The sequence below is a fragment of the Armigeres subalbatus genome, chromosome 3 (genome assembly GCF_024139115.2).
Source record: "Armigeres subalbatus isolate Guangzhou_Male chromosome 3, GZ_Asu_2, whole genome shotgun sequence".
Classification (NCBI taxonomy): Eukaryota; Metazoa; Arthropoda; class Insecta; order Diptera; family Culicidae; genus Armigeres; species Armigeres subalbatus.
This window is the reverse complement of record NC_085141.1, coordinates 280983506-280997938: the sequence shown is the minus strand read 5'-3', so window position 1 is coordinate 280997938 and position 14433 is coordinate 280983506. Positions and strand designations below refer to the sequence as shown.

The 14433-nt window shown below is 39.5% G+C and overlaps 1 protein-coding gene across 3 annotated transcripts in view; it reads left to right on the top strand.

The window, feature by feature from the left end:
- The first annotated feature begins 2620 nt into the window (after window positions 1–2620).
- The window catches only part of LOC134224622 (retinol dehydrogenase 14), an 86402-nt gene continuing 74589 nt past the window's right edge, over window positions 2621–14433 (top strand). Inside the window, exon 1 of one of the 3 annotated variants that reach the window (XM_062704050.1) lies at window positions 2621–2642. The gene's annotated coding sequence lies outside the window, so the exon portion shown is untranslated. The other 2 variants (XM_062704049.1, XM_062704047.1) reach the window with 2 other exon arrangements.

The following is a 14433-nucleotide window of genomic DNA, read 5'->3' as shown; positions in this document are numbered from 1 at the left end:
CAGCTAACTAAAGAACTTCAGCTAAAACACTAAAACTAAACTGCTAGCTAAGGGCTAAGCTTAAACTAAAACAGCTAAACTAGCTAAAAGCTAACTTCAACTAAGCTAAAGCTAAGCTAAAAACAGCTAACTAAGCTAGCTAAGCTAGCTAAGCAAGCTCTAAGCTAAAGCTAAGCTAAAGCTAAGCTAAGCTAAAGCTAAGCTAAAGCTAAGCTAAAGCTAAGCTAAAGCTAAGCTAAAGCTAAGCTAAAGCTAAGCTAAAGCTAAGCTAAAGCTAAGCCAAATGCTAATGGTTTGGTGTTTTCGAGGTAATAAAATTAGAGCATTCGTTTTTTCAGACAGTTAGCAATCACAACAATGTTGCTGTTTACTGCATATTTTCCTAGTGAAGAAAATATTTGTATTGGATGTTTATCTATTTTTCCCTTCATTATTTCGATACCAATAAGCGGAAGCAAGCTTTATTTTCAATATGAGGATGTTTTGAACAATCGGTAAATAGTTGTCAAAAGACATCTAGTGGAAAATATGTGAAATAATATTTTTCTTCGCAAGAAGTTTTTGTTTTTTTTTTCTTCAGTCTTTCGGAATACGGTATGAAGACAAGAAATTTTTGGAAAGAGAACGAGAATTTTTAAAGAAATTTTTCAATTTTTTCTTGGACCTTCGGAATTCAGCTGCTGCTAGTGTTAAAAACATGTTTAAGATAGTTGGCTTCATAAGGGGAGTTGATGATCATCTTTAAATCACAAAGAAATAGGCAGCTTTGATCCCAATGAGTCTAACGACTACCGGATAAGACCTGGGGGAGCTGTTAAGACTTCTATGAAGGAGCTTGGACACTCCTCTAAAAACATAAGTGGCTTTACTGATGTAGCCGGCACTATTTTTACAATCTTGATACATAAAACGATCCTGAGTGGGTGAGTGACTTAACTTTACCAAACATCTAAATGACTGGAACATGAACCTGCCAAGCCCGGATCAACGCTGCCTCAGCTTTTAAATATGCTGATGAAGCCCAAGCCCACTACAACAATTTTCAATCCTATTCGCTGGTGTTATAGAACACAGTAACAAAATATCCATTTCCTCAACACCTTTTAATGATGTCAATTATAAAATGTATCTGATATGTTTCAAAAGGAGATTAGATTACCTCCAATTCATTGACGAGCTCAAATCTAAATTTCAACACTCCAGTGCTTGTGACTTTCGTGCCTGTTGTTCAACATTCCGCTAGAAGGTGTCATGCGGAGAGCCGGGTGTGACAGCCGGGGTACTATTTTCAACAGATCCAGTCAATTTATTTATTTCGCGGTGCAGGTCCAGGTGCAAAAAGACTTGGCGAGCGTGGGGCGCATTCGAGGATGGAGAGATGCGACCTCGAACCGTGTATTGTGACGTCAAATTGTTGATTCAGTGTTATCTGTTTAGATGTTGACAAAAAAAATGCTGGAGGCTTACTTCGAATGTAAGAAATAGTGTTTAGCAAAAACTATGAAAAATCAATACGAATTTGTCTGACTATGGATGAGTATATAGTAATTTATGAAATAGAAGTCCAGAACTGTAAGCTTTTATTCGGAGCTACTCATCCTATCAGCGTCAAAGAAACAGATTCTTTTTCACATGTATCGAAAAACTTGATACTGTTGCTAGAGAATCGAAAATACATAATCATAGACAATTTAACTGCTCGACTGAAATTTTCTGAGCTAAATTTATTGTTTTATTCATTCTTAAGTCATAAATATTCATATATGAAAAATACTTCCACTCCTAACTGAATTGCGTGTGCAAAAACTACCAATCAGAGATGGTGTTTCTACTGGAGCTACTTTTTACACAGACAGTCAAACATCATCGGTTATTGATTTACCGGTTAGATCAAATAATATTTATTTGGCCAAGTGACACCACACAGCGCACGAATCGTTTTTCTTCAAGTTCGAATTTTGCTCACCACCGCAATGTAAACAATGGAAACAACAATGACGGTAGGATTTGTGCGACGATGAATTATATCGGTAAATTTTTAGTTTGTTATGTCCGTTTGTCTGTGATAGTTAGTTCCATACAAGCGTGGAGCGAAACTCCAATAAATGTTTACAAGATATCATATTAAATATACATGTTTAATCACTTGAATCTACTGTGTCCAAGATTACTACAAGCTAATTTACTACTAAGATGTGTCGACTTTCACCCAAAAAATATTAACACAGAAGAAAGGTTTACCACGACACTATCAGCTCTTTGCGCTCCACAGTCCGATCACCATTCAGCCAATAATGCTAAGTGGCTGAATGAAGTCCAAGCGGATTTATCATCGTCGTCGCTGTTGCAAATCAGTTTCCCCGCCTTGTGTTTTTGGAATGTTTCCTTGTTGTTACTAACGTTGAAGTCTTTCACGTTTGACCCCACCGAATCGGAATCGCCCATACATTCTTACACTCACTCCATGTTGTGAGGAAATCTGGAAACCTGTTTTTATTTTCTTTTGTTTTGCATCTTCTGCTGCAGCTTTTCCTCCAATCCGGATTGTATGTTGAATAATTCTTACGTAATTTGTGTTCATGGTGAGGTTCGTTATATACCCACTTAGCTTTCTAAATAAAATCAACAATGGCGAAGTATAGGTTAGTGTTTCGGTCGATTTACATTTTTAATAAGCTCTCTAAATAGTTGTTTTTGAACAAAGTTCTATCTGATAATCGATTAACTCCGTCCGTTGTCTGACAAAACGTTCGCTTGATCTTGAAACAAACATTAATCCATAAAGTGCATCCACCACACCGTACATAACTGCGCACTAACAATGCCCTCTTATGTAGGTAAGGTATGCGAAGTGTTCGAACCGGATGACCGGCGCGGCGTGGCGATGCATAGTGGCCGAGTGCTGGTATGGAACCTTGTTTTTAAATAAACTCGCCTACTTGTGAAAAACCATTTGATCCACATATTTTCGGTTAGATGGAATGGAATAGTTAAATTTCGAAAGAGCATGACAGATTGAGGACTGAAACATAACGCGCTATTGCTCTCTGGATTACCAATATAGGGGGAATGACGGCTTTGGCAGGTTTTGTTCTATTATTGGCAGGGGGTTTTTATGACTGATTATGCTCAAATTTGGCCTAAACATTCTTTGCATATCAAAGAATATTGTGGCCAAATTTCATAAAATTTGATCGACAAAAAAACCCCTTGACAATAATAGAACAAAACCTGCCAAAGCCGTCTATCCCCTATACAAAAATGTCCAGTGACGAATAACATTTCCTCACAGTGAATGTGTAAGAGTCTGAAACTTTTAATCTATTACTTTATAAGTTTTTTATAAGTTTTTACTAAGTTTTTTGGGATGATTTGAAATTCTAGGAACATTTTTGTAAAATAATTTTCCCAGATTGTTGTTGGACAGCCCTCTACTGTGCCGCGTACCGGCGCGGCGACCTGTTGTTCAAGCTTGAACCGCCACATGTTTGGCACTGGTGAAGGTGGGCCACGCTGCTGGTGCGAACCGGTAGAAGCCTTATTTTTTGTCTCGCGCATCGTATCAGTCTACGGGAAGCAGTCGGCCTGATCGTAAGTACATACGTTTGGAATTGTTGTGTTTTTAGCATTATTCCGCCCGCAAAAGGCAGGCAAACAGAAAGGAAAGTCAAGTGGGTTTGCTGTCGTCAACAAGTGGCTGACTGTCTAGATTCGAGTAAGAGTTGAAGGGGAAGCAGTGAAGATCTCCATAAGGATTCGACGCCATTCTCGGATTCCGCGACTCGTGTAATGAACGTCGTCTAGAACGTTCTGGTGAGTGAATTAGCTGAACATCGAGCCAAAAAAAAAACTTTTCCACTTGTGGACTATGTTCAAGTGGTGTTGTAGTGTGCTTAGTGACGTCAACATTTGATGATATTTCATCCAGTGAATACAATCCGGTTTGTGTTACACCGTTCGACGGTATCGAACGATCATCCGTGCATGTGGGTGCTTGACTTTTTTTGTTTCTTGCGTTAGGAACCACAGATAGGGGAATTCACCAAATGTTGAACGAATAAATTTTTCGCCTATTGTTGAATTCCCATAAGAAATAAACGTGCGATCAACAATAGGTGAAAAAAAATTGCCGTTCAACATTTGGTGAATAACCCAAGCTTAGTTTTGTCGGCTTGACATGATGTTTTACGAATTTCTAGCCAACTTTGATACTTAAATACGCTTACTATTTTTTGAGTTCGTGGGTATTAGATACTGAACATCATTTTGAATGACAGTAACAGCACTAATATGTGTTAAAAATAATCTCAGCACTTTTTATAGGTATAAATCATACTTTCCATATATTAGGAAACATACATTCGGGACACACATTTATGTTCGTTTTCGATAAATCCTTATGATTAGTTCTTGATAATTCGCATAATTAACATCGATGGCCATGGATATTATGTTTTTTGTTTGAATAAAACGATAGGGCTAAGGAAGGCATTTTCGTATTCACGTCATAGTCTCGAAAATCAATGAAAGTGACACTTTTTGTCAAACTCATCCGTACCATAGGAGTAACGTTCTGCTATTGTGGAGTTCAAGAAAATGACGTTGCTTTCGTAGGTTTTAGCGCCTAAGACGTTGGTCAGAGATACCTGCCGTGTCCTTACATAAATTCGTATTTGCGGTCTGGTCAGATTTACCATTGAAAAGATCCAGCATTCTGCAAACTTTCGTCACACGAATTAAAATGAAGTTAATAGTTTGCATAAAGCTGATTGTGAAAAAATGTATACCCATTAGATTTCTTCTTCGATTCACTACATTATTTGTTATTATTATTACACTGTTCCATTATCTATCCCATGGTAATTCATCTCAACTCGAAACAGAAAAATAAAGTGACAATTATATAGATTCTTTTCGCTAATGCTAATAACGCCATGTTTAAAAAATCACAAAAAGAAACTTTCCATTTCTTTGTTAAAGATAAGATGAATCTGAAAGCTATGAGATGAAAAACTGGAGCACCAAACTTACATTTTTATTTTAAACTAGACGATCTTGCCTGATCTTCCTCAGGTTGTTTTTTCGACCTAAGAGTGAAATCAGTAGTGATTCAGTTTCATTCCAAATTTGCGACCACTATTCTAGTTTGAATCTGGAGCAAAATAGAACAAACTCGCTGGTTTCCCCAGCAGTGTTCTATTCAAGTTTTCAAAATTTTCAATTAAATGAAATAATTATGTTGCTGCGCCGTAGGTTTTTCAGGACGTTTTCTGCAGAAATTAATCATGCATTTAAGTTGATTATCGTTGTTGAGAGATAAGACGTGTAGTTCCTTTGCTTCATACGAACAGATTGAGTGTTTGGCAAACGTAATTTCTTGAAAATGAAATCAGATTGAAACTTGTTCACATTAAAAGAGTTTAACCCTCTAATGCTCAAGACCGCCTTCAGACGGGGTATTTTAATTATTTATTATAATTTTCAATTGATCAGATATCGATTTTTTTTATGTTGATCAATAATATAAACTGCAATGCATGTTTAAATGTGATTTAAAGTTAGTTTTCAAAGTTCTAAACATTACACAAAAAATATTGAAAATTGAGGAATATTTTGTTCCTCTGTCTTTTCGCTCATATACCTCTAAAGAGTGAAATATGTCTAGTTTAATATTTTTCTACAACTAACCTTATTAAATAGAAAGTTATATTTGTGAATGTTAAACTCTAAATTATTTATCCAACTAGTTACACGGAAAATAAAAAATTAAATCTGATTTTTCTTAAATCGCAATAAGTCAGCATTAAATAAGAATTTTCAAACTCTTAATATGTTGAAAAATCAAAAAAAAGATTAATAGATTAAAGAAATTATTTAATAGGATGAAAAACTTGAAAAACTAAATTCTAAAAAATCAAAGTGTGAAATTGACAAAATCGCGAAATAAAATTTTTTAATGCCCAAACCGTGTTCAGATCGATTTTCGAAAGCAAAACAGTGATTTGGTTTTATAACTGTCCAGAAGACCATACAATACTCTACAATACTGCTTTGAACCCCGTGGCGTCACATTCACAATCTCCCTGTTCAAAGAATCTATATTTGAGATTTTTTTTGCACGTGAGTGCATGTTAAAAATAGAGTTTTTGTATGACTTACAAAACACTTTAATTGCTCCGTTGTGTCGTTCAACAGGTAAAAGTGAGGGTACTAAACGCCACAGTTTGAAACCAGTATAAATATAACTGGTGATTGAATAAGTGGACAATGAAAACGCATCGGCTTTTCAACTGACTTGTGGTATTTTGTTCGTACAAGCAAAACGGAAATCATTTCACATCAACTCAAACGTACATTTGTTATGGGATAACTTCAATTATGACGGTGAGTGATATCCGATATGATTTGCTTTCGATTAAATCTGCTGAACGAAAGCTTGGGCAAAAAATGGACAAAATTTTGTTGGCACTTGGTGCGAATTGGCAGCACCTCGACCAAATGTCATCGCTTGTTGTTGATTTGAATACCGTTTTGACTCAAATCCCGAACATGACTCATATTCCGAACACTAACGTTTTAGATCCATTTTCATCGGTTTTTCGTTCGGAGGACCAAGATTACAAACGAAATGATTATAATAAAGTACCACGAGAATAAGGTTGATTCATTCATTTATTTAGTCTACATCTAAACAGATAACACTGAATCAACAATTTGACGCCACAATACATGGTTTAAGGCCGCATCTCTCCATCCTCGAATACGTCCCACGCTCGCCAAGTCGTTTTGCACCTGGTCTGCCCATCTCGCTCGCTGCGCTCCACGCCGTCTCGTACCTGCCGGATCGGAAGCGAACACCATCTTTGCAGGGTTGCTGTCCGGCATTCTTGCAACATGTCCTGCCCATCGTACCCTTCCGGCTTTAGCTACCTTCTGGATACTGGGTTCGCCGTAGAGTTGGACGAGCTCGTGGTTCATTCTTCGCCGCCACACACCGGCTTCTTGGACACCGCCAAGGATGGTCCTAAGCACCCGTCTCTCGAATACTCCGAGTGCTTGCAAGTCCTCCTTGAGCATTGTCCATGTTTCATGTACAGCGACCGTCGACGCTGCGTTCTTATCCTCCAGAATCTGTCTGCACTCTTCGTCGAACCAACCGTTCCGACGACTTCGCCCCACATACCCGACGTTGTTCTCCACTGCGTCGTTAATGGCTGCTTCAACTGTATTCCAGCTGTCCTCAAGAGGGGCCCCATCGAGCTCACCCACTTCCGGAAACGTCGCCTCGAGATGCTGCGCAAAGGCTGTGGCGACATCAGGTTACTTCAGTCGCTCTAAGTCGTAGCGCGGCTGTCGTCGGTACCAAACATTGTTGATTACGGATAGTTTTAACCGATTCAATACGGATTTTTTTTTCGTCTTGTTTCAACATAAATTTTGGACAAACTGCTTCAAAAACGGATGCTATCTATGAAAAATTTGAAATATGGGGTAAAATATTTTTTTTGAGATCTTTCAGGGCTTCCAAACCTTCCTTGAGTTCAGATCTTGATGATCTACATAAACAACAAAGCGTTTTACGGGGCCTCAATCCTATTTTGAAGTTGTAAATGGTACTTGAGACATAATTTAACTATTTTTATCAAATCTCAGTGTTACCAGAACATCAACGGTACTCCAAACTATTCTTGAGTTCAGATCTTGAAGGTCAAGATCAACAGAGTAATACATAGGTTTCCGAGCTTGTGTTTTAGTTGGAGAAGCCCCATGGGACATTGTTACACCAGTATATACAAAATACAACATTCCCAGAATATCTACGGTACTCCAAACAATTCTTGAGTTCAGATCTTGGAGGTGTACAAGATCAACAAAGTAATTCAAAGTATTCTCGAGCTTGTGTGTTAGTTGGAGAAGCCCAACAGGCCATCATTACATCAGTATTTAAGAAATTCAACATTCCCAGAATAGCTACGGTACTCCAAACCATTCTTGAGTTCAGATATTGGAGGTCTACAACACAAACAGTGTGATTCATAGGGTCCTGAGCTTGTGGAATAGTTGGAGCAACCTCACGGGACATCATTACACCAGTATGCACAAATCTCAGAGTTCCTGCGGTACTCCAAATCATTCTTGAGTTCAGATATTGGAGGTCTACAGTACCAACAGAGTGATTAATAGGTTTCCGAGCTTGTGTGTTAGTTGATGAAATCCATTTGACATCTTTACACCAGTATATATATAATACAACATACCCAGAATATCCCCGATACTCCAAAGCATTGTTTAGCTCAGATATTGGAGGTCTACAAGACCAACAGAGTGATTCATAGGTTTCCGAGCTTGTGTGTTAGTTGGTGAAGCCCCACGGGACATCATTACACCAGTATATACACAATACATTTTTCCAGAATATTAACGGTACTCCAAACCATTCTTGAATTCAGATCTTGGGGGTCTATAAGACCAACAGATTGATTCAACGGCTACTGAGCTTATGTGTTAGTTGCAAAAACGCCAGAAGACATCATTACACCAGTATATGAAAATTACAACATTCCCAAAATATCTACGGTACTTCAAAGCATTCTATAACATTCCCAGAATATCTACGGTACCATACATGAGTTCAGATATTAGAGGTCTAAAAGACCAATAGAGTTAATCATAGGTTCTGAAGCTTGCTTGTTAGTTGGAATTGCTCCAACGGACATCATTACACAGTACTAACGTACGTACGAAAAAAAAGCATGTTATGATCACAAACATTGCATCCAAATTTTTTTGTTCTTTCGTTTCGCTTGGTCTACGTCTCGTGATGACCGGATGTACATGTGAATTGTTGCTACTCCATAATCGATCAGAATTAGAGTAAGTTGCACCCTTACTTACTTGCTTCAAACTTATCATACATATTATATATTTTATACATATTACAGTATCCTCAGTCAGAACTGCAATTGAGTCTTGAGCTTGAGGTTCTATATGATCACGTACGTTGTACGATATGTTTAACATTTCTATAAGCATTGATACCACCAAGGGGTATCATGAGATGATAGTCTAACCCAGCGATTCTCAACCTGGGGTACATGTACCCCTGGGGGTACCTTCGTTGGTCCCAGGGGGTACCTCGGACACAGAAGCGTAATGGCGGATGTATTACAGTTTATAATCAAAACTTATTGATGAAGTTTTTATAATTTTTATTCTACGAACGATGTAGTAAATCAAAGACTTCTGAATCCTCCCCACTCCGACCAGCATAGTGTATGAATTCAATTCCTTATCCAATCCCTTCAAAGCAAGACCATGCTGAGGGTGGCTGGATTCGATTCCCGGTGCCGGTCTAGACAATTATCGGATTGGAAATTGTCTCGACTTCCCTGGGCATAAAAGTATCATCGTGTTAGCCTTATGATATACGAATGCAAAAATGGTAACTTGGCTTAGAAACCTCGCAGTTAATAACTGTGGAAGTGCTTAATGAACACTAAGCTGTGAGGCGGCTTTTTCCCAGTGTGGGGATGTAATGCCAATAAGAAGAAGAAGATCCCATCCCTTAAGGGATGGCACATTGTATGGGACAAAAGATCAAAATGACAAAACGTCGAATGAATTAAAAATTTCGATCGTAATCTACCTGAACGGGACAAAATCATGAATAATACAGTAAGAATATGCTTCTGTTCTGAAATTTTGAATTTTAAGGTTCGGAAGCCTATATTTGGGACACATGAAAGTAACGAAAGTAGCTTCGTAGCAAGATCTTCGGAAGCCTCCTTTCAAGAGGCTCGGAAGCCTCCTTTCAAGAGGCTCGGAAGCCTCCTTTCAAGAGGCTCGGAAGCCTCCTTTCAAGAGGCTCGGAAGCCTCCTTTCAAGAGGCTCGGAAGGCCTCCTTTCAAGAGGCTCGGAAGCCTCCTTTCAAGAGGCTCGGAAGCCTCCTTTCAAGAGGCTCGGAAGCCTCCTTTCAAGAGGCTCAGAGCCTCCTTTCAAGAGGCCTGGAAGCCTCCTTTCAAGAGGCTCAGAAGCCTCCTTTCAAGAGGCTCAGAGCCTCCTTTCAAGAGGCCTGGAAGCCTCCTTTCAAGAGGCCTCAGGCCTCCTTTCAAGAGGCTCGGAAGCCTCCTTTCAAGAGGCTCAGAAGCCTCCTTTCAAGAGGCTCAGAAGCCTCCTTTCAAGAGGCTCAGGAAGCCTCCTTTCAAGAGGCTCAGAAGCCTCCTTTCAAGAGGCTCAGAAGCCTCCTTTCAAGAGGCTCAGAAGCCTCCTTTCAAGAGGCTCAGGCCTCCTTTCAAGAGGCTCAGAAGCCTCCTTTCAAGAGGCTCAGAAGCCTCCTTTCAAGAGGCTCAGAAGCCTCCTTTCAAGAGGCTCTGGAAGCCTCCTTTCAAGAGGCTCAGAAGCCTCCTTCAAGAGGCCTCAGAAGCCTCCTTTCAAGAGGCTCAGAAGCCTCCTTTCAAGAGGCTCAGAGCCTCCTTTCAAGAGGCTCAGGAAGCCTCCTTTCAAGAGGCTCAGGCCTCCTTTCAAGAGGCTCAAGCCTCCTTTCAAGAGGCTCAAGCCTCCTTTCAAGAGGCCTCAGAAGCCTCCTTTCAAGAGGCTCAAGCCTCCTTTCAAGAGGCTCAGCCTCCTTTCAAGAGGCTCGGAAGCCTCCTTTCAAGAGGCTCAGAAGCCTCCTTTCAAGAGGCTCAAGCCTCCTTTCAAGAGGCTCAGGAAGCCTCCTTTCAAAAGGCTTGGAAGCCTGCTTTCAAGAGGCTCGGAAGCCTCCTTTCAAGAGGCTCGGAAGCCTCCTTTCAAGAGGCTCGGAAGTCTTCTTTCAAGAGGCTCGGAAGCCTCCTTTCAAGAGGCTTAGAAGCCTCCTTTCAAGAGGCTTGGAAGCCTCATTACAATAGGCTTGGAATCCTTCTTTCAAGATGGTTGGAAGCCTTCTTTCAGGAGACTAGGAAGCCTCCTTTCAAGAGGCTCGGAAGCCTCCAAAATTTCTCAACGTATTGGAGGAAGCTTGATGTATAAACTTAATTTGAATTGGAAAGTTTCAGGTCCGTTTTTCATATATCTTATAAGTTAAACTTATTATGAGGGGGTACCTCAAAGAATGCAAAAGTTCGAAGGGGTACCTCTCAGAGAAAAGGTTGAGAACCGCTGGTCTAACCAATAAATGAGCATTGCGTACCTAGAATTGAGTTCAGCTCGCAACACATTCAATCGATAATATAATTGGTTCCAGTATCGCACGAAAGTGGTTGTTACTAAGACTAACTGCAGGCTGCAGAGTAAAGTAATTTACGTGTGAATAATTTCACTTCAAACGCTTTTCACCTTACTTATCCCAAAATGAATTAAATTTAATATCTAAAACATGTTGTTAAAAAATCTATTTCTCAGCTCCTCTGTAACCATTTGATGTGATTCTGGGAGATTGTCAAAAGAAGGCGCTTCAGTAAAACTTTCATTTTAGTTCTGAAATCATCAAAAACAATCAGATTCGAATGGACACGTTAAGTTTTAGTACACTGCTGAAAACATGCAGCACACTAGGGGTAAACTTTTTGGAAGCAGTGTATCAATGATTACGTTTCTCAATAATAATCTTCTTCATCACAAAAAAATACTTAGTAGACTGGTAACCATTCACAAAGAGCGTCCTTACTGGGACGGGGGAGTCTGAGCAGTGTGACGAATAAAAACAAACTAGAAGTTCATTACAAGAAGTGAGACGAAGGGGAGAGGGGTGTTGAAAATTTTTATTTTTTTTTTATTTTTTATTTCGTCAACCAACGTAGACTAGTACATATACATATACATGTTTGTTTTTGTAATGCTATAGTATAATTAAATAATAGGTTTTTTTTTAGTAAAGTGATGTATAATTTTGATTTTGAATTTATATTGCTGGATTTGTAATGTTTGTTCTTTGGAAATACTGTCTAATGTTATGCCGAGACATTGTTAAGTCAATAGTTTCGCAGTGTTGATTGTAAACGGCCATCATTCGGTTGAGAGGCCCAAATTTGGCGTAATTTGTTCGGCAGTGGTTGGTTAAAAATAATGTTCTATGTCGAAGTAGCCGAGAAGGTATGTAAAAGTTAAATTTCGATAAAATTTCAGTTGAATCAACACGTTGAGAAACTATATCGTTAACAAATGAAACCGTTGCACATTCTCGACGCTCTTTCAAAGTTTGTATATTTATAAGCATGCAACGTGCTTCATAAGATGGAAGAGGAAATGACGTCCAACCTAATTTACGAAGAGCGTATAATAGAATGGTAATTGTTTTGCTTGACGTACTTTATGGATCTTCCCTAGATATACTTCGCCATACACGTTTTTTGGCCGTAAATTCATGCTATACCATCGTAGATCTTTTTGTTGATAGATTTGAATAGAAAGAATTGAACTCATGGACAGTTTGAAGTGTCGTAGATGTTCAACGAATTCTATCATATGTCTATAATGGTGCAACGAAATCCCGTGGAGCTATTCCAGCTCATCACGTATAAAGTTGAGACATCGAATATCTTCATGTTGATTGATTTAAATATTTAGATCTGAGCTCAAGGACAATTTGCAGTGTCGTAGATGTTCAACGAATTCTGTATTGTATTTGTAATGTTGTAATGACGTACCGTGGAGCTATTCCAACTCATAAATCTAGTGGGGACATCGAAGATCTTCATGTTGATTGATTTGAATATTAAGATTTGAGCTCAAGGACAGTTTGGAGTATCGTAAATATTGAAAAAGATCTGTTATACCACTGGACAGGCGCAGAATTTTATCATAAAGCATTTCACATTTAATTATTCAACCAGAATATGTTTAAGTATGGTGTTGATTCCTTAGAACATCAAAATTACAACTCAAGGATAGTTTGGATGCTCTAGATCATGCTAGTGCCCGTAACCTGACCTGCGCAATATTTTTCCTGAATGGAACAGTTAATTATGAACATTTTTGCTGAAGAAAGCAAGGCTCTATCTCTTAAAACTGATTTTTGACAGCTGATTTTCGTCTTGGGTCATATATGACCCATCCGTATTGAATCGGTTAAGCACAGTTTCCCCCTTATCAGATAGTGGTCAGAGTCGGTGTTAGTACCACCACTTGACGTTGATAATGTTCTTGTGCGTCTGCACCGGTCGACGGTCGGTCAGGAAAAGAGACCGAACAGAAGTCAGCATGTGATGAGCTACCTGCTCGCTATAAAACTATTATAAAGGTAATTAATTGAGGCAACACTAGCTATAAATAATTCTAAGTATACAACAGGGTTCAGATAAGAAAATCAAACAAAAAAAATGTTGAAGTTAGTTTTGGCCAAATATCGTCACTTTCCGATCATTATGCAATCCCAGGGTCGGCTAACTTCTGGACTGGGTAATCAAGGGTTTTTCGCGGTAAAAAATAACAACACAGGAACTTTCGCATTACTTATTCATTTTATTTGTTCATAATTGTGGGTGTTGTTCTGTCTCTGTGTAATAAATTTGTGTCAAGCGTGATCTTATCATCTTGTTGGAACCGGTACATAACGCTGCTGCTTCGATGGTAGAGGCCGGAATATCCGGCACAGCGACTCCAGTCCAGCTGTGCGGCCAGGAATCTCGCCGGAATAGAATTTCGTCCGTCGATGTGGACGATTTTCGACCGACGGCGCCAGCGGGCGTTGCTGGTCGGTACGTTGCAGGCGTCTTCCCTCTTTGACACAATCGGCCGGCCGTTGCTTCGCCACCTTGGACAGCCGATAGGGAAAATCCTCCTTGACAATTAAGGAAACTCCTGAGGATTCGTCCAACTATGGACGACGCAATCCTTAACTGTTTAGGCCCGAAAGCTTGTTGGCTTCGCGGACCGAATCGTGTGCTAGATAGAACAAAATAATAGAATGTAGAGGTCCTGAACACGTCTTCCCCAGATCTCCAGTGGGGTTGGGGAGGAGTGGTCTGGTTCACTTATCACAACTTGACTCACTAAACACGTCTTACCACACGGACGTCTGATTTACAAAAAAGCCGGAATAGGGAAATGGCTTCTCTTTTAGAGGAAATACCCTCCACAGTTATCCCGCTATTTTGCATGTCGTTTCATCCAACATGGCAATGAATTATTGGCAGTGGCTGGTTTACTTAACCCTAGCGCTGCTGTGGTAGTTGTGCTGGTATTACAAAAGAAACGTGCAGGCTCCGACAAAACAACATAATTACAAAACAAAAATCTACAATGTTTAATCAAACGGTTACAGGTCTTCAACCTGCACATTCTCTAATTGATCGGCCACCACCCGATCACGCGCCTTTGCATATCGTCCATCACTATGAAAGCTGTTCCCAGCTCGTGTGTTTAACCGCAGCTCTGGAAGATGATATGATTATTAATAAAGTAATTTGCTATTCTAGACAGAAATCGTTAGTGTTGATCAAACACGGAATACCTAGT